The sequence below is a fragment of the Aotus nancymaae genome, unplaced genomic scaffold (genome assembly GCF_030222135.1).
Source record: "Aotus nancymaae isolate 86718 unplaced genomic scaffold, 86718_ANA_hifiasm-v0.15.2.pri h1tg000040l, whole genome shotgun sequence".
Taxonomy (NCBI): Eukaryota; Metazoa; Chordata; class Mammalia; order Primates; family Aotidae; genus Aotus; species Aotus nancymaae.
In genome coordinates, this window is record NW_026988454.1 from 44,735,673 (window position 1) to 44,756,801 (window position 21,129).

The following is a 21,129-nucleotide window of genomic DNA, read 5'->3' on the forward strand; positions in this document are numbered from 1 at the left end:
AAGAACTATAACGGATTTATACAAAACAAACAAACAAACCCATCCAAAAGTGCGTGAAGGATATGAACAGATACTTTTCAAAAGAAGATATATATGAGGCCAATAAACATATAAAGAAATGCTCGTCATCACTGATTATTAGAGAAATGCAAATCAAAACCATATTGAGATACTACCTCATGCCAGTTAGAATGGCGATCATTAAAAAATCTGGAGACAACAGATGCCAGAGAGGATGTGGAGAAATAGGAACACTTTTACACTATTGTTGGGAGTGTAAATTAGTTCAACTATTGTGGAAGACAGTGTGGCGATTCCTCAAGGATCTAGAAATAGAAATTCCATTTGACCCAGCAATCGCATTACTGGGTATATACCCAAAGGACTATAAATCATTCTATTATAAAGACATGCACACGCATGTTCATTGTGGCAGTGTTTACAATAGCAAAGTCCTGGAACCAACCCCAATGCCCATCAATGATAGACTGGGCAAAGAAAATGTGGCACATGTACACCATGGAATACTATGCAGCCATAAGAAACAATGAGTTTGTGTCCTTTGTAGGGACATGGATGAATCTGGAAACCATCATTCTCAGCAAACTGACACAAGAACAGAAAATCAAACACTGCATGTTCTCACTCATAGGCAGGTGTTGAACAATAAGAACACATGGACACAGAGAGAGGAGCATCACACACTGGGGTCTGTTGGTGGGGGATAGGGGAGGGATAGTGTGAGGGAGAGTAGGGAGGGATAAGGTGGGGAGAAATGTCAGGTATAGGTTTGGGGGGATGGTGACAGCAAACCACTTTGCCATGAATGTACCTATGCAACAGTCTTGCATGATCTGCACATGTACCCCAGAATCTAACATACAATTAAAAAAAACTTGCTTCCAGATTAATCTGGGAATTCGAAATTGGGTTATTCTTATCTCTATTGCTTATATACACTGTAGTAATTATATACGCCAACAGAATTTTTAGTCTTTTTAAAACTACAACCTTTTGGTGTTATGTGCACTTTTGCACAATCTCCCCCCTTTAATTCATGATGATCTCATTTCTTAAAGATGGTGATGGAAACATAAGATCCACATCCTAATTCTATCACTGTCTGTGACTGGGGGCAAATGACTAACTTTTCATAACACATTTTCAATAATCTATGAAGTTCAGCAGCTGGAAGAAAATTAATAAATGTGTTTTCTGAATTTAAAAAATGTTTCAATAGACTAATTTTTAAGATTTGCAATGTACATTTTGCATAAGAGACTTACATGTATATCTGACCTCAACAAAAGCATACCATATCCAGTTTTACTTTCTCATTTTACAACTTAAGAGAATTGATGCAAAGCCAAATTAATCAATGCTATTAAAGGCAGTCAAGAAGAAAACAAAACTAGTGACAATCTGTGTGTAATTTATAGATATCTGAGAATTTTTGAGCTAGAAGGAACTTTAATCATCAGCTCATTAATAAAACAAAAAAACATAAACGCAGCTAGCTCAATTTTCAAAGATGTGTGTATATAGGAGACCAGATTGCTGGTATGACTAATCATCTGATTAATTTCAAAATCCAGTCTAAAGCTCATGTCACTGGACTTCTAGGCCAAAACTATAAGACAACAGGGGTTTCCTTCATTTTTTTTCAAGAATAAACATCAGTTTCTAACATCAGATTACTAGTGGACATGGTGGTGTGATTTGTAAAGGAAAAGACCCAGCCTCTGGTGGGGGCTGACGTGGAAGAAAAAGGTAGATTTTCTGATATCCTTCTTTGAGAGCTGGGTCCTTATTGTGCTTAGGGGAAAGGGTTTTTCCTCCCAAATTTCATTTTATTGTGATAAACATAACACTTACATGAGATCTAGGTGCTTAACAAATTTTTAAGTGTAGAATACAGTATTGTTGACTAAGATACAATGTTGTACAGCAGATCTGTAGAGCTTATTCATCTTGCTTTACTGAAACTTTATGCCTATTGATTAGTAACACCCCATTTCCTTGTTCTGCCATTCCCTGGCAACCACCATCATTCCACTCTTGGCTTCTATAAATTTGAATATTTAAAATGCTTCATGTAAGTGAGCTCATTCAGCATTTGTCTTTCTGTGACTGGCTTATTTCACCTCAAGGTTTATCTATGTTGTCATACTTAATAGAATTACCTTCTTTTTTAAGGTATGAATATACCACATTTTCTTTATTCAATCATCTATTGGTGAACAATTGGGTGTTTCCACACTTTGTTGTGAATAGTGCTGTAATCAACATGGGAGTGCTAATATCTCTTTGAAATCCTGAGTTAAATTATTTGGAATAAATATCCAGAAGTGTGATGGCTGGATCATATCATAGTCTTATTGTTAGTTTAGGGGAAAGTTTCTGATTATAAGGTCTATGAGGAAAAGACATGTCCATTTCTTGACCTTGAGTCTTGCTTAGAAGTCAATCTGTGTTCTTCTAAGACTTTATGAAAAAACTAATTTACTACATTGGTAAAGTCATCTTGCTTTGAAGTAGATAGTTGGGGTAGAAGAGACTTGGTTAAATGAGAATCCCACTTTGGAACAATAATATTCTGCATGATAAAAGTTCCTTACTGATGTGATTTCCAAGTTGTATTCAGTGAAGTCTGACATAATTTGTATATTTGTTCTCACTGAAATCTCATGTTGAATTGTAATCCTCAATGCTAGAGGTGGGACTTCATGGAAAATGTTCAGATCATAAGGGTGGATTCCTTATGGCTTGGTGCTGTCTTCGTAAGTTCTCACGAGATCTGGTCATGTAGGAGTGTGGCACCTACACCCCCAACTCTCTCACTTGCTTCTCCTTTTGCCATTGGACGTGACTGTTCCTCTTTTGCCTTCTAATACGATTGGAATCTTCCTGAGGCCTCTTTAGAAGCCAAGCAGATGCCAGCACCATGCTTTCTGTACAGTCTGTAGAACTGTGAGGCAATTAAGCCTCTCTCTCTTTTTTTTTTTTAATCAATTATTCATTCTCAGGTATTTATAGCAATGTAAGAACAGCTCAATACAGGCTCTAAATTCCATAATGGCCAAATTTCAATAATCATAATGTGTACTGATTTATTTATATGCAGAGATAATTATTGACTTGAATCCAGGGAGACAGGACATAATTAAATCAAACTTGCCGGTGGAAGATGAGCAGACACTTGAAATAAGGTGACAAAGTAAGAAAACAGCCAATCAATTGGGGACACTTGTGAATGGGCCCAACCAATGAATTCTAGTAATGACATTGAAAAACCAATTCTAGGTTTTGCATTTCTGCAGTATAATTCTCTCATGTTATCTTCAAGGCTTTGGTGAAGTTTACTATGCACCATAATCATCCTAGTGATATCTCTGCTTTGAACAATCAAGGAAAAATGCCAAGAACAATACTAAGAAGAGGTAGACCAGAGAAAACTGTAGCAGGCTCAAGAAGCTTGAGAAGACAGCAGAAGTAGCCAGCAGAGAGACCAGAGCAGCAGATGAGAGGTGATGGGCAGCGCACAGGATAGAGTTATAGAATCTGAGGGTTGTCAGAAACACTCTGGGTGGGTAATACTAAAAAAGATGGTACATCCTGCAGTATAAAAGTTACAACTATGTTTATTGAGGTTTAAAGGCAAAATGACTCCTCAAGTTTAAAAAACCTACAGTTTTTAGATAATCTGTTCATTCAGAATATATGTAACAGATGAAAATGTATTTTTGTGAATTAAATACTTTAAATTATTTTGAAAAAATAATCTATGTACATTTAGATAATGGTAGCATTAATGTGACAGTATTTATCTAGACACAGACATATGGCTTTGTGGGGTCCTCTAATAATTCTATCATAAATCATGGCCCTACTGGTCAGCCCCCTGACACAACCATGTCCTTTAACAACTATAATTTTACTCTCTAACTCATAAGACTTCCTCCACCTACCTTTAACTCCCCATTTCTTATTTAGAATTATAGACTATTCAATCTAAAAATAAAAGTTTAGTGCTTATCTAATCTATTTCTCTCAGGTAGTTCATAGATATTGAAAGGCTAGATAACTATGATTGTCTACATGCAGTCCCAGAAAGCCTCAGCAATACACTTGGAAAATAGGGTGTAGAAATTTCTCTAGCTAGACTCCATCCTGCAGTTCAGTCAGTTGTTCAGTCTTGAGTTCTGGAGAGATCGCTTCTTGGCCTTTCGGCTAAGATCAAATGGAGTTCTGGAGTGAATATTGAGCACGATAGCACACTACCACTTGAAGGCTGTAGGCTGACATATAAGTGCATTCTTCCTTAAGCCAGATCCAAGCCTCATAAGCTACATGGTGCATAGTCCCATGGTAGAAAATCATTCTAGAGGGAAAAATTAAATATCACTCCTGAAAATTCTAAATCATTTTCAATGTGGCTAGGATGGAAAAGCATCATTTAATTAGCAAGTGCAATAAAGCTGTGACATTTAAAAATAATTTATGACATATTTCTCTCCTTCCTTGGTACACTAAATGGTGATATATTGTTCTTTATAATTGCCATTTCCAAGTTTTAATTGTTTTTGCTTAATTGGTTTAATCCAAAAAATGTCAATTAGGTAATTACCCCTCTGCTGTTTGAATCATCTTCATTTATTGAGTAAAAGAAAATTGACTTCAGAAAGAGAAATGCAATTACAATATAATACCAAGGGAAATATTATATCATTTGAATATTAGAAAACAATATCATATATGAACAAAACTCAGTTTATTTTGTAGGTGTAAAAGAAATTCTCTTTTCCTGAATTCTAAAAAGTAATTTACCAAACAAATGATCAAATATAAATTAGCTAATCCAAAGTCACTTTCATTCACTTATGAATGTATTAATTCATTTGAAAACTATCTATTGAATGCCAATTATATGCCTGCCCAAACAATCTTATAATTGTTTTAATGGAATCCGGTAGATGAGAAAAAACATTATAAAAACTATTAACATAAATCCATATATAGTTACAAAGTGCGATAAATTTTGGATAAAAAAATTACAAGGTTTTATGTGAATGTATCAGGACCTGGCTCATTGATAGTATGAACTGAGATATAAAGGAAGAAAAGTAGTTAGCTGGTATTGAGGTACGAAAAGAGTATTTCAGGCAGGAGAGATGAGTACATTTTAGGAACTGAAGGAACATCAGTGTGGCCAGAGCACAGGCAAGAAGGGAAAGAGTAACACGAGATGAAGTGGGTCAGTTAGAGGCCACAGCATTTAGACATGTTAAGAATTTATTCTATCCTAATAGCGACAGGAGGTCATTGAAGGATTTTAAGTGATAATATGACAATCAAAACGGAACTATAAAAAGGTCATTTTGGCTACAGCAAACTGAATGGATTGGAAAAAAGGAAAAGTAAGTTCAAGAGATGAGTTAGGAGGCAATTGCAGTATTTCAACTTAGGGATGGTGGTAGCTCAGACATGTTGGAGCTCAGAAAGCAATTCCTCAAAGTGAAAACTTCAGAAGCAGTCTCAGAAGCAAAAGTTTTTCTCTGATCTTTGCCTGCCTTCCTGTCTGGCAGTCCCATTCTCCCCTGAGGCTAGCCATAAAAACTAGAATCCCTCTTCCCCAAGGCAGGTTGCATAAACTAGAACCCCTTTTTTCCAAAGCCAGCTATAAAACCTAAAAATATGCCTCTAATCTTGCCTCTCCTTTTCTGTGTAGAAACTAGCCATAAAGAAATTATCTGACCTAACTCATTTAACCGTGGGTCTGACAAACTCCTCCATTTCAGAGAGGGTCCTGCCCCAAACCAGAAGGAAGGAATGCATATTCAGAGAAGTCCAGAAGAATCTAGACAGATAGGCCTTGCTGGGTTTCCCCAGTCAGATTATTAGCATGAGATCATACCAGTTTTGTCTAATCATATTTCTATATGTTTGTCCATAGTTTTTTGAACCTAAGCATAAAAAATGGAAAATTTTCTCTGTATTTTTGGGTCTTCATTCTGAAGGCTCCTCTGTGTTCATGTTAAATAAATTTGTGTGCCTTTTCTCCAATTAGCCTTTGTGAACCGATTTTTCAGCAAACCTTCTATAGAAAGTAGAGTTTATGTGTTCTATTTAACAATCCATAAAGTCCCAAGTTATTTGTGTTCTACAATTGACCTATTTTCACAGAATTATACGTGTCAGAGGAAAAAAGAAAGCAGAGTGATACAATAGAAGGTACATGTGGTTTGGTTTAGAATCTGTTCTGAACTTTTGGCTCCTCTACCTATTATCTAAGGGACCTTATACAAGGCACTTACGCTCTCGAAGCCTCAGCTTCTACCTTTTTGGAGTTCACAAAAGAATACCCCTCACAGCTGAGAAAATGAAGTGTGACAATGTAGTGATTCTCTCAGCATGGGGAAGGCCAGTTAATATTGAAAAGCCCCGGGACAGATCAGCTGATCTTATCACTTGGCTCAGAAATATCACCTTCCTTTTGAAACCTGTTCCTCCCCTTGGATTTTCTTGCAAGTGAACACCACTGTAAATCTGCCCCAGAAACCCAGGACATATCCTTTTCCCTCACCCTCCATGATCAAGTCATATAAACTCCAGTCTCTAAATAGATCTTAAATCTGTGGATGGGTTGCCTTTCTCAACCTCTTTCACTACCCAAAATCACCAGTCTCTCTAGCTTAGATGCTCCTCTTCACTGAGTTTCCTGTTTCAGCTTTGTTGCCCTCCCATCCATCACCAGCCAAGCAAATCTTACTGTCTCAGCTCTTCAGTCATCCCCTTACCTCAGGAAAAACTCACCCAATTTCTTAACATGACCTGTAACACACTTCATGATCAACACTCTGCTTACTTCCCAGGCTTCTCTCTTGCTGCTCCTCTGTTCCCTTCTGGTCCAGCAGTTGAAAGAAACTACCCTCCATTCAGGACTTGTAACTCTCAGATATACTCCCTTTCACCTCCAGACACAGGCCACTGCACGTTTGTGCTTCCTCCTGGATGGACTGCTCTTTTTCCAAGGCTTCTCTTCACTTGGGCAACAACTAATCAAAACTGAGGCCTTGGCACAGATAACACTTCATCACTTGATGGTATCCCAAGTATGCAGGATCGGCTGTAACATGTATTTCATGCCACAGGAGTCTGGATTGCCGAGAGTCACACGGGTCGGAGGCGGTGGTGTGAGGAGAAGACACAGGCCTCCTGCCATGTGTGGCGGTGTCCCTCCTCCATCATGCTGACATTAGCCTTATTCATCTCCATTGCATTTGCTCTCTTCATTAAGACTTAGAAACATTATTTTCATGTGCGTTCAAAATGTTGTACATTCATTGTGGGTTATGGGTTTAGCACCTACAACAAACCCAGTGTCACTTCCTCTCCAAAGCCTTCTTTGACTCTCCTCGCCAGTGGAAGTCACGGCTTCTGTGCTCTTGTGGCACTTGCAAACATTCTTGCAAGATTTTTCATACTTATTTCCTTCCCATGATGTTATGAATGGTTTTGAAACTAGGACTATCCTGGATTCATTTTACATCTCTGGTACCCAGGACTGTTCTTGGGACAGAGAAGCATTGAGTTATTTGTCAAACTTAATTGCACTCCAGAGCTCAAAAATAACTGAATGAGGGCAACTAAAGACATGCCACACATGAACACACAGAAAAAGATGCAAGTATGAAGAAAAAAACTAAGATGATGGCTCTGCCTTCTGGAGATACGGAGTTTAAGAAAAGGCCTGGCTCTGGCTAACATAAAGACCAAGAAGGCAATAGAGAAGATGGTGTAACTATAGGAAAAGATGTCATCTCCAGGTGAGTACCAGCAATCCCTCAGTGGCCCTCCTGCATCTTTGAATTCAGGACGGAGAACTGGAATTGGGAAGGAAGACACTCTCACTTTCAAAGAGCTGGACAATTAAGAGCACTTTCTATGCATGGTCTGGAAGCCCAATTTCAGCGCTAGAAAAGCTGGTTTCACAATGTTACAGGTTTTTAAAATGACAGGATTAAAGTCATCCAATTGTGATAGAAATGAAACTAAGCTTGGAACAGGAATCCAACTATTAGTCCTGGTTTTCTGCTGGGGCCTTGGGCAAATCTGAGTTTAATTCCCTCCTCCATGAAATAAGAGGTTTGAACTAGATGATCTCCAAGGATGTTTTCTGGTTCAGGAAATCTGCAATTTATGGGCTTGATACAGGGATTTATGTAAAGTACCTACATAGTCAAGGGTGAGAAGACAGTCAGTCTCATTAATGTATGTACAGCAGACATCCAAACTCTTCCTTTTCATTCTTTACTTGATCTGAACTAGCAGAAGCACACAAGCATGACTACATCCCTTCATCCATACATGGTAAGCAGCACAGCCAAAACCTTCTTTAACAAAAACTTGGAGATGCAGTGAAGCTGTGAAGCAGGAGTTTTCAAAATATCATAAGCAATGAGGCAGTTTTTTGAAAACACAACTTCCAAGGCCTTGCTGCAGATCTGCTGCTAAATCAGAATCTCCAAGATAGAGCCCTAGAAATGGTATTTTTTACAAAGCTCCCTTTTGATTTTGATTTGGGGATCATTTTTAAAGGAAAATTTGTGTTTCTCAAGGAGTAGCTTATGAATTACTTTCATATGAGTTATCTAAGAATCTTGTTAATAGCTGGAAGTGTGACCAAGAATCTGCATTATAACAATTCTTCCAGTGACTTTATAATACCAATATCATCCATAACATAGCATATATATGTTTACGAATAAAATCTTTACAAGCACAAAACCTCATGATCTAGAAAACAATTTAGTAAAGATAGGAAATCATGATTGCAGTATAGGTTAATGTCATTGTTAATACTTACATTTTTCATTTCCTTTAAGCTCCAAGACAATCCTGTGATATCAGAATGGTTACCCTCATTTTACTGACAAACTGAAGTGTTAGGAAGTTCAGGCAACTTACTCGGAATCACAAGATAAATAAATGTATGCATTGAAACTGAAAACGAATGCCACAAAGCTATGAAACAGTCTATATTGCTGCAAAATGTGTAGTTAAGCACTTAATACACCTTTTAATTAAACAATTGCCGAGGTCTTATCTGATGAAGCAAGACAGAAATACATCTCAGTTCCTGTTGGTTTGTTTTATTAGCTGCTACACAAATGTTAATGTCATATAATAATCAAGATAAAGTGACTGTTTACTAAGCAGCAATGTTTTAGTGATTTCCTGGAATCATAAAATCATCTAAGGTAGTCCACATTTTATTCAACAACCCTCAAACACAAATATTTATAGTTGTGAAGCCCAGAATTGTGCTGTCCAAGGTCTTATACAGCTAGTTAGGAGCCCACTCAGCTCCAGACCTTAGTTGTATGACTTTGTTTTACTGATCTTCTTTATACCAGGGTCCCCAACCCCTGGGCCAATACATGGCCTGGTACCAATCCATGGCCTGTTAGGAACTGGGCCACAGAGCAGGAGGTGAGCAACAGCTGAGTAATCAACGCTTTAGCTGTATTTACAGCCACTCCACATCACTCACATTACCACTTGAGCTCTGTCTCCTGTCAGACTAGTGGTGGCATTAGATTCTCACAGAAGCGTGAACCTATTGTGAACTGCACATGTTAGGGATCTAGGTTGTATGATTCTTATGAAAAATCTAATGCCTGATGATCTGTCACTGTCTCCCATCAACCCCAGGTGGGACCATCTAGTTTCAGGAAAACAAGCTTAGGGCTCCCACTCATTCTATATGATGATAAACTATATAATTATTTCATTATATATTATAATGTAATAATAACATAAATAACATGCACAATAAACGTAATGTGCTTGAATCATCTCAAAACCGTCCCTACCCTCTCCAACCCCAAGTCCGTAGAAAAATTGTTTTCCATAAAACCAGTCCCTGGTACAAAAAATGGTTGGGGACTGCTGCTTTACATCATTGACTCTGTGTTCTTAAATTCAATATGCTGATTATTTGCTTTAGTGTTACAATAACACTTCATTAGATATGAAGATTTTTTTCAGGGAATAAAACATAAAATGCTATCACTACAGATACATTTTTAGGACAAGGTTTGCTTTTATTTTTTTCACTTATCAGTTCTTCTAAATTTATCTAATAAAATACTTGTAAAAATGTGTGCTTGTCTTTAACTCTGGTAAATTAAAATAGAAAAAGTCTCCCAGAGTCCTCATTCTTGAGTTGATCAGTTTCAGGTATAGGACAATAAATAATAGGCCTTTCATAATTATGATGAAACTGCAAGGACCTTAGCTATTATGAGACCTAGCTTTGATTTAAAAAAAAATTTCACTAAAAGTGGTCATAGAAAAGCCATATTAACTTTTAACAGAATACAGATTCTTTCCTTTCCTGTGGACCTTTTTCTCTTTTTTCTCATTGATATGACAAACTTTCTAAAATATATGGACACACATATATTTTCACAAAAGGAAAAAAGGTAATGAAAAAGACATCATCAAAGAGAAATTTCCAAAGAATAAACCAAATATTTATGAGCTATAGATAGATTTGGTGAAGGTTTTCTAATTTAGGCTTTGGTTTATTTATTTTGTTGTTTGATGAGTGGTAGATTTTTGCATGTGTGTTACTGTCATTCAAATTTTGCATACCACTTCAGAGTAAATATCCATTTCCTGTCAAGTGTTTTATGGTAGGAACTATTTCTTTCACAAAATCAATATGTAATTTCCTAAATAAAGAAGAAAAGGATACTTACAAATCTCTGTTTAAAATATGTTGTTTTTTTCTGAGACAGGTATAAGAAGAAATTCTGGTTAACTTTCTTTCCTGCAAATTAAAAAAAAATACTATGAAGAACCAGAAAAGGTGGCAATTCGGTTAATTAATCAAATTTTAATTACTTTTTGGCTTTTAAAAACATTTAGTCAAAACTGGTAAACACCATGACTTGCCTGACTTTCTTGGGAAAAGCAGAACCTCTAATTCAATCGTAAAGTTTTCTATTAAAAGTCAAAAAGGCTTTATTTAAAATAACAGGTATTAGTTCCTAGGATCATGAGCTACAAAATCTGGTAAATAATTGCTGCATTGATGCTGTTAGGGATCAATGTCAAGTTGAGAAAATCATCATGTAAAAACAACTGATCATTACAGGAAGCATTTGTAGCCACATAAAAAATGATTGTAGGAGAATACTTGGCATCATACCACCTTTGGAAGTTTGTAGAAACACATCACACGTTGAGTATATAATTATAGAGAATCTTCTGCATGCTTCATAAGTGTCCTGAGGCATTGTACCAATATTCCCAGTTCCCACATAAGGATCATGTCAAAGGAATCTAACCATCTTGCTCTTGGAAATCAAAATAAACTACCTACATATAATTCCTACTCACAGAATAGGCCTTATATTTCAGGGCTTGGCATCTGGCATAAGAAGGGTGTAAAATAGGCCGGGCGTGGTGGCTCATGCCTGTAATCCCAGTACTTTGGGAGGCTGAGGCAGGCGGATCACGAGGTCAGGGGATGGAGACCATTCTGGCCAACATGGTGAAACCCCATCTCTACTAAAATACAAAAATTAGCCGGGTGTGGTGGCCCATGTCTGTAGTCCCAGCTACTTGGGGTCCTGAGGCAGGGGAATTGCTTGAACCGGGAGGCGGAGGTTCCAGTGAGCCAAGATTGCACCACTGCATTCCAGGTTGGCATCAGAGAGAGACTCCGTCTCAAAAAACAACAACACAAAACAACAACAAAAAGAACAGAAGGGTGAAAAATAATGGGAGTATGAACCATCAGTGTGTGCACATTAGCCACTGGCATCAATAAGGCACTTTGCAAATTCCTTTCACCACACTCTCACTGCGTTAGTTCAACCTCCCTTTCACTATTCCTGGACTGTGGCAACAACGTCCAAATGATTTTCTTGTTTGCATTCTTGCTTCTTGCAAATCCATCCTTTACACAAGTGTCAGGTAGAATTATTTCAAAGTAAATATAGTCATAATTATTCTATAATTAATGCTTATTAGCCTTCCTATCACCTACAATATCAAGAGTCCACATCCCTTCACGTGGTACATGGTGCTCTCCAAGAACTAGCCCCACTCTACTTCTCCTTCCTTTTCACTCATGCCCAACCTGCACGAATCCTAAAGCTCCACAGTCACACTCCACCAGTAGAATCCTGTGCTTTATTTCTGTTGCTCCTGTGGCTGAGTTTCTTTGCCTTCAATCTCCTCCCCATCCCCTTGATAGTATCTCTTCTTCATCTACTCTGGGTCAACTTGGGCAACACTTTCCAGAGCCTTCTATGCCTCCCTCAGTCTAGGCAGGTTCCTCCCTGTGTGCTTTAAAACATCCTGGTATATATCTGTCTTTGTGCTTATCACATGCATTACACATTTCGGATTAGTGTCTGCCTTCCTGCTGCAAACACATTTTTTTAAGCCTTTTGAGGGCACGGACTGTGACTCATTTGTCTTGTCCCCAGCGCAGTGTCTCACAGATGGCAGGAGGAGTGCAATAAATATCTGTTGAATGTCAAGGTGCATTAGGTGTTTTTCAGACTTAGAGCTGCCTGAATGCATATTTTATCACCTTGGAAGAATTTTAAAATCAAAAGCAGACATCATTTTAACCTTGTTCCCATACTCAGTTTCTCAAATGATCTTTTCTCTTCCCCTCATTCTTTTCCTTGGACTTTTTCCTTCAATAAGTCCTATATGTCCAGACCAAATATAAGGAACTAAGAAAAGGAAGTGAAATATAAATGAAGAATGATGATACAGAAAGTAGTAAAAAGATAAAAAACTGGTAAACTTCAAAACTTATATAATGTAATATAAATATGGACTCCTAAATGACACGATGAAGAAAACAAATTTTGTAGTCCTAATTTTTTCAACCATTTGGACACATTTCTTGGCAAAGGTTTAGTAAAAACTATAAATAAAGTCTGTTAAATAAAACTAAACATTACTATTTGCATTTTTTAAATGCATGTTTAAAATATCCCCATAATTTTATACCCTTTCCATGGTTAATTTTTTTTTTTATTTTACAGAAATTCACCTATCCCTGTCTATTGCAATACAACCAAAAAAAGAGGAGTGAAATAGTTATTCTTTTCCTCTTCACTTCTTTGCAGTTTATGTTACATACAAATATACTTATATGGTGGACTTTGAAAATATTTTATCCGTATTTTTTATTACTAACATACATAAAAATTCAGATTTAATGAGGATATGCTTAACACAAACATACTAAAGGTTAAGAGACTGTCAGAGTCTACTTATCTTTTAAAATATCAATTATCAAATATTTTACTAACAAAAGTGCAGTAATTCTTGAAAAGGTTTCAAGAAGAGTAACATGCCCCTAACAAATACAAAAATAATTTTTGTGTATACATATCTCCTATATATAAGTATTTATCTTATAAATTATAAGTATTTCTATACTAATAGTCTATTATAACGTATTTGCTATATTATAATTATTATAAATGTCACATTAACATACAGTAAAAATAAAATATAAACAGGTATAATTAGATGTTCTCTCTCTCTCTCTCTTTCTCTCTCTCTGGCTAATTGTAACCTCCGCCTCAGTTCAAGCAATTCTCTTGCCTCAGCCTCCCCAGTAGCTGGGACTACAGGTGCACGCCACTACGTCTGGTGTTTCAGTAGAGAGGGGGTTTCACCGTGTTTCCCAGGCTAGTAGCGAACTCCCGAGAGGCAATCCGCCCGCCTCACCCTCCCAAAGTGCTAGGATTATAGGCGTGAGCCACCAGGCCTAGCTAGAATATTTTCTTTTTCAGTTAAACCCTTAGCAGAAGGCCTACGTTCAAAATGGAGACAAGCAGAACTGCTCTGGGTACCTCGGGCTTCAAGGTCTGATGCTCTACCCACTCTCCCTCCCTCCTACTCCTCTTCTCCCGTCAGAGAAAACTACATGTCAACACTGACACTTTAGAGATGAGACTACCAGGCTGGAGATGGAACAATAAGAGCATTTCAAGAAAGATGTAATAACCTAGCTAAAAATATTAATCTTGGCTCTTGTCCATCCTCCTTTTTGATGGATTATCAGTCCTTGTTGCAGGTGTCTCTGCATGTCCCAAGCTGACCCCAGTTGTAAATATAAATACTTAAACCATGAACTGATAGGATTTATGGTAGTTTTTGGTACTAGGGTTTGGTAAAATAATAAATACTTATTTTTTCTTCCACATATATATTTTCTAACTTGAGTTTTAATTACTCAATCAGCCAACCATGTTAATATGCAAATAATATGCACAAAGGAGAAGAATCTATCAGATCTCAAGCACAAAATTTCAGGGGGTGCCCAAAACCTCAGAAATCAAGATAAATAACATATAAACACCAAACATTTTAAAAATGAAAATTTATGCAATAATCTATGATGAACAAAATATCAAAATTCTAAATATAGATTTAACCCTGAATTTGTATAACTCAGCCTTATATATCTCACCTGGTTCAATGACTTCTCTGAAAAATGAACTGTAAATATAAAAATCATGTCAGGTTAGTTACATTATGCAAATTTCTGCCTCAAAACACCAAGGACTGTAGAAGGAGAAGCAAATGTAGTTTGGAGGACAAAGTCCAGTCAAAGGTACGTTCCGGTAAAGGCTTTACACTTTGGTCTGTAAGACCGGGGATCAGGTTTAGTTGCTTGGGAACAGATAGGCAACTAGACAGCTACAACACATGAGATAAGACCTAGCCTATGCTTTCATTTAAACTATTTCACAATGTCAATGAGCAACTAAATCTAGTTATAGCTGTTTCAATAAGTATTTTTTTAATATATATATATTTTTTTTTTTTTTTTTTTTTATTGCATTTTAGGTTTTGGGGTACATGTGAAAAACATGCAAGGTTGTTGCTTAGGTGCATACGTGGCAGTGTGATTTGCTGCCTTCCTCCCCTTCACCCATATCTGGCATTTCTCCCCATGCTATCCCTCCCCAATTCCCCACCCCCCCGCTGTCCCCCCCACTCCCCCACAACAGATCCCCATGTATAGTGCTCCCCTCCCTGTGTCCATGTGTTCTCCTTGTTCAACACCCGCCTATGAGTGAGAACATGTGGTGTTTGATTTTGTGTTCTTGTGTCAGTTTGCTGAGAATGATGGTTTCCAGGTTCATCCATGTCCCTACAAAGGACGCGAACTCCTCTTTTTTAATGGCTGCATAATATTCCATGGTGTATATGTGCCACATTTTTCCTGTCCAGTCTATCATCGATGGGCATTTGGGTTGGTTCCAGGTCTTTGCTATTGTAAACTGTGCTGCTATGAACATTCGTGTGCATGTGTCCTTATAGTAGAACGATTTATAATCCTTTGGATATATGCCCAGTAATGGGATTGCTGGGTCAAATGGAATTTCTATTTCTAGGTCCTTGAGGAATCGCCACACTGTTTTCCACAATGGTTGAACTAATTTACACTCCCACCAACAGTGTAAAAGTGTTCCTATTTCTCCACATCCTCTCCAGCATCTGTTGTCTCCAGATTTTTTAATGATTGCCATTCTGACTGGTGTGAGATGGTATCTCAATGTAGTTTTGATTTGCATTTCTCTAATGGCCAGTGATGATGAGCATTTTTTCATATGCTTGTTGGCCTCATGTATGTCTTCTTTTGTAAAGTATCTGTTCATGTCCTTCGCCCACTTTTGAATGGGCTTGTTTGTTTTTTTCTTGTAAATCTTTTTTAGCTCGTTGTAAATTCTGGATATCAGCCCTTTGTCAGATGGGTAGGCTGCAAAAATTTTTTCCCATTCTGTTGGTTGCCGATTCACTCTATTGACTGTTTCTTTTGCTGTGCAGAAGCTGTGGAGTTTGATTAGGTCCCATTTGTCTATTTTGGCTTTTGTTGCCAATGCTTTTGGTGTTTTGGTCATGAAGTCCTTGCCTACGCCTACGTCCTGAATGGTTTTGCCTAGGTTTCCTTCTAGTGTTTTTATGGTGTTAGGTCTTATGTTTAAGTCTTTAATCCATCTGGAGTCAATTTTAGTGTAAGGTGTCAGGAAGGGGTCCAGTTTCTGCTTTCTGCATATGGCTAGCCAGTTTTCCCAACACCACTTATTGAACAGGGAATCCTTTCCCCATTGCTTGTTTTTATCAGGTTTGTCAAAGATCAGGTGGTTGTAGATATGTTGTGTTGCCTCCGACGCCTCTGTTCTGTTCCATTGGTCTATATCTCTGTTTTGGTACCAGTACCATGCTGTTTTGATTACTGTAGCCTTGTAGTAGAGTTTGATGTCTGGTAGTGTGATGCCTCCTGCTTTGTTCTTTTTGCTTAGAATTGACTTGGCTATGCGGGCTCTCTTTTGGTTCCATATGAAGTTTAAGGTGGTTTTTTCCAGTTCTGTGAAGAAGGTCATTGGTAGCTTGATGGGGATAGCATTGAATCTGTATATTACTTTGGGCAGTATGGCCATTTTCACGATATTAATTCTTCCTAACCATGAACATGGTATGTTTCTCCATCTGTTTGTGTCCTCTCTTATTTCGTTGAGCAGTGATTTGTAGTTCTCCTTGAAGAGGTCCTTTACATTCCTTGTTAGTTGTATTCCTAGGTATTTTATTCTCTTTGTAGCAATTGTGAATGGCAGTTCGTTCTTGATTTGGCTCTCTTTAAGTCTGTTATTGGTGTATAGGAACGCTTGTGATTTTTGCACATTGATTTTGTATCCTGAGACTTTGCTGAAGTTGCTTATCAGTTTCAGGAGCTTTTGGGCTGAGATGAGGGGGTCTTCTAGATATACAATCATGTCATCTGCAAATAGAGACAATTTGACTTCCTCCTTTCCTAATTGAATACCCTTTATTTCTTTTTCTTGCCTGATTGCTCTGGCTAGAACTTCCAGTACTATATTGAATAGGAGTGGTGAGAGAGGGCATCCTTGTCTAGTGCCAGATTTCAAAGGGAATGCTTCCAGTTTTTGCCCGTTCAGTATGATATTGGCTGTCGGTTTGTCGTAAATAGCTTTTATTATTTTGAGATACGTTCCATCAATACCTAGTTTATTGAGGGTTTTTAGCATAAAGGGCTGTTGAATTTTGTCGAAGGCCTTCTCTGCATCAATTGAGATAATCATGTGGTTTTTGTCTTTGGTTCTGTTTATGTGGTGAATTACATTTATAGACTTGCGTATATTGAACCAGCCTTGCATCCCCGGGATGAATCCTACTTGATCATGGTGGATAAGCTTTTTGATGTGCTGTTGTAATCGGCTTGCCATTATTTTATTGAAGATTTTTGCATCTATGTTCATCATGGATATTGGCCTGTAGTTTTCTTTTCTTGTTGAGTCTCTGCCAGGTTTTGGTATTAGGATGATGTTGGTCTCATAAAATGATTTGGGAAGGATTCCCTCTTTTTGGATTATTTGGAATAGTTTCAGTATGAATGGTATCAGTTCCTCTTTGTATGTCTGGTAGAATTTGGCTGTGAACCCATCTGGACCTGGGCTTTTTTTGGGTGGTAGGCTCTTAATTGCTGCCTCGACTTCAGACTTTGTTATTGGTCTATTCAGGGTTTCGACTTCTTCCTGGTTTAGGCTTGGCAGGAGGCAGCTGTCCAGGAATTTATCCATTTCCTCCAGGTTTTCTAATTTATGTGCATAGAGTTGTTTGTAATAATCTCTGATGATGGTTTGAATTTCTGTGGAATCTGTGGTGATATCCCCTTTGTCATTTTTTATTGCATCTATTTGATTATTCTCTCTTTTCTTTTTTATTAGTCTGGCTAGTGGTCTGTCTATTTTGTTGATCTTTTCAAAAAACCAGCTCCTGGATTTATTGATTTTTTGAAGGGTTTTTCGTGTCTCTATCTCCTTCAATTCTGCTTTGATCTTAGTTATTTCTTGTCTTCTGCTAGGTTTTGAGTTTTTTTGATCTTGCTCCTCTAGCTCTTTCAATTTTGACGATAGGGTGTCAATTTTAGATCTCTCCTTTCTTCTCATGTGGGCACTTATTGCTATATATTTTCCTCTAGAGACTGCTTTAAATGTGTCCCAGAGATTCTGGTATGTGGTGTCTTCATTCTCGTTGGTTTCGAAGAACGTCTTTATTTCTGCCTTCATTTCATTGTTTATCCAGTCAACATTCAGGAGAAAGTTGTTCATTTTCCATGAGGCTGTGCGGTTCTGGGTTGGTTTCTGAATTCTGAGTTCTAACTTGATTGCACTGTGGTCTGAGAGACTGTTTGTTATGGTTTCCGTTCTTTTGCATTTGCTGAGGAGTGATTTACTTCCAATTATGTGGTCAATTTTAGAGTAGGTGTGATGTGGTGCTGAGAAGAATGTATATTCTGTGGATTTGGGGTGGAGAGTTCTGTAAATGTCTATTAGGTTTGCTTGTTCCAGGTCTGAGTTCAAGTCCTGGATATCCTTGTTAATTTTCTGTCTCGTTGATCTGTCTAATATTGACAGTGGTGTGTTGAAGTCTCCCACTATTATTGTGTGGGAGTCTAAGTCTCTTTGTAAGTCTTTAAGAACTTGCCTTATGTATCTGGGTGCTCCTGTATTAGGTGCATATATATTTAGGATCGTTAGCTCTTCTTGCTGCATTGATCCTTTTACCATTATGTAATGTCCTTCTTTGTCTCTTTTGATCTTTGTTGCTTTAAAGTCTATTTTATCAGAGATGAGAATTGCAACTCCTGCTTTTTTTTGCTCTCCATTTGCTTGGTAAATCTTCCTCCATCCCTTTATTTTGAGCCTTTGTGTATCCTTGCATGCGAGATGGGTTTCCTGGATACAGCACACTGATGGGTTTTGGCTTTTTATCCAATTTGCCAGTCTGTGTCTTTTGATTGGGGCATTTAGTCCGTTTACATTTAGGGTTAATATTGTTATGTGTGAATTCAATCCTGTCATTTTGGTGCTAGGTGGCTGTTTTGCCCTTTGGTTGATGCAGCTTCTTCATTGTGTTGATGCTCTTTACCTTTTCGTGTGTTTTTGGAGTGGCTGGTACTGGTTGTTCTTTTCTATGTGTAGTGCCTCCTTCAGGAGCTCTTGTAGAGCTGGTCTGGTGGTGATGAACTCTCTGAGTTCTTGCTTGTTCACAAAGGATTTTATTTTTCCTTCACTTATGAAGCTTAGTTTGGCTGGATACGAAATTCTGGGTTGAAAGTTCTTTTCCTTAAGGATGTTGAATATCGGCCCCCACTCTCTTCTGGCCTGTAGGGTTTCTGCTGAGAGATCTGCAGTGAGTCTGATGGGCTTCCCTTTGTGGGTAACCCGACCTTTCTCTCTGGCTGCCCTTAGTATTTTCTCCTTCATTTCAACCCTGGTGAATCTGATGATTATGTGTCTTGGGGTTGCTCTTCTAGAGGAGTATCTTTGTGGTGTTCTCTGTATTTCCTGGACTTGAATCTCGGCCTGCCTTGTTAGGTTGGGGAAGTTTTCCTGGATAATATCCTGAAGAGTATTTTCCAGCTTGGATGCATTCTCTTCGTCACATTCAGGTACACCTATCAAACGTAGATTAGGTCTTTTCACATAGTCCCATATTTCTTGTTGACTTTGTTCATTCCTTTTTACCCTGTTTTCTCTAATCTTGCCTTCTCGTTTTATTTCATTGAGTTGATCTTCGACCTCTGATATCCTTTCTTCTGCTTGGTCAATTCGGCTGTTGAAACTTGTGCATGCTTCACGAAGTTCTCGTGTTGTGTTTTTCAGCTCCATCAATTCGCTCATATTCCTCTCTAAGTTGTCCATTCTTGTTAGCATTTCGTCAAGTCTTTTTTCAAGGTTCTTAGTTTCTTTGCATTGGGTTAGAACATGTTCTTTTAGCTCACGGAAGTTTCTTATTATCCACTTTCTGAAAGCTGATTCTGTCATTTCATCGCACTCATTCTCCATCCAGTCTTGTTCCCTTGCTGGTGAGGAGTTGTGATCCCTTGTAGGAGGAGAAGTGTTCTGGTTTTGGGTGTTTTCATTCTTTTTGCGCTGGTTTCTTCCCATCTTTGTGGATTTATCCACCTGTTGACTTTGTAGTTGTTGTCTTTCTGATTTTGGTAATTTTAAGTCTGCTGTGGCAGAACTCATAAACCCCCTGCTCTTCCCCCCAGGTGTTCTGTCCCAGGGAGTTACGGTTTTTGATGTTCCCCTGTGCGGTTGCTGTTTTCCCTGCCCACAAGGTGGCAGCCTAGTCACACTCAGGTTGCAGAGGCTTCGCTAAGCTGCTGTGGGCTCCACCCAGCTTCCGTGTGAACTTCTGGGTGTAGTTAGAACTGCTTCCGATATGTTGGCCCGCCCCTGTAGTGACGGAGTCTCTGTAGTGGCGGATTGCCTTGGTAGAGAACAGCAGGGTGCCTATGGAGAACGCCCCTCCTCCACAGAGCTGGACCGTCCCGGTTTCAGTTGTGTTTCAGGTCTTCTTGCTGGGTAAGAGGGGACACCGTCTCATCTGATCTGCCTCCGGAGCCGCTGCGTTGGCTAAAGCCGCGGCTCTGAGATTCGTGGCGCTGGCCTGGCTCCCCGTTTCAGCTCCCCTTGCTGGCTTATAGGGGACTCAGACTCTCTCACTTTGTACAGTGAGCCGTTGCCTCAGGGTGCCGGCCCAGCGGCTGCGCCGTTCAAGCCAGCAGCGCCAGCGGCGCTGGCGACCCGTGTGGCTTCTCTGCGTGTGAATCTCCTGGTCTGTGGGCAGTAAAAATCAGTCTGGAAATACGGCGTCCACTCACCCTCTGTGCTTTCTCTCGGAGCTGCATTCCCGAGTTCCTCCTAAGCGGCCATCTTGGATCTTTTTTAATATATTTTTTAAAGGCAAGGCATAGTTCTAAAATATATAAAAACCTCAAAGTTAAAATGTATCTAGTCACCATCATCTGACTGTGTGAAGCAAATTAACCATTTCAACTGTAAGACTTAGTTTTTTTTTTTGTTTTTTTTTTTATTGGAGACGGAGTTTCGCTCTTGTTACCCAGGCTGGAGTGCAATGGCACTATCTCGGCTCACCGCAACCTCCGCCTCCTGGGTTCAGGCAATTCTCCCGTCTCAGCTTCCTGAGTAGCTGGGATTACAGGCACGCGCCACCATGCCCAGCTAATTTTTTGTATTTTTA

The 21,129-nt window shown here is 38.6% G+C and overlaps 1 protein-coding gene across 2 annotated transcripts in view; it reads right to left on the reverse strand.

Annotated features, from left to right (window-relative positions):
* The window catches only part of PKIB (cAMP-dependent protein kinase inhibitor beta), a 132,102-nt gene that overhangs the window by 44,022 nt on the left and 66,951 nt on the right, over positions 1–21,129 (reverse strand). For both annotated transcript variants that reach the window (XM_012450057.3, XM_012450056.1), the window contains exon 3: positions 10,767–10,837. The gene's annotated coding sequence lies outside the window, so the exon portion shown is untranslated. The remainder of the gene's footprint in view (positions 1–10,766; positions 10,838–21,129) is intronic.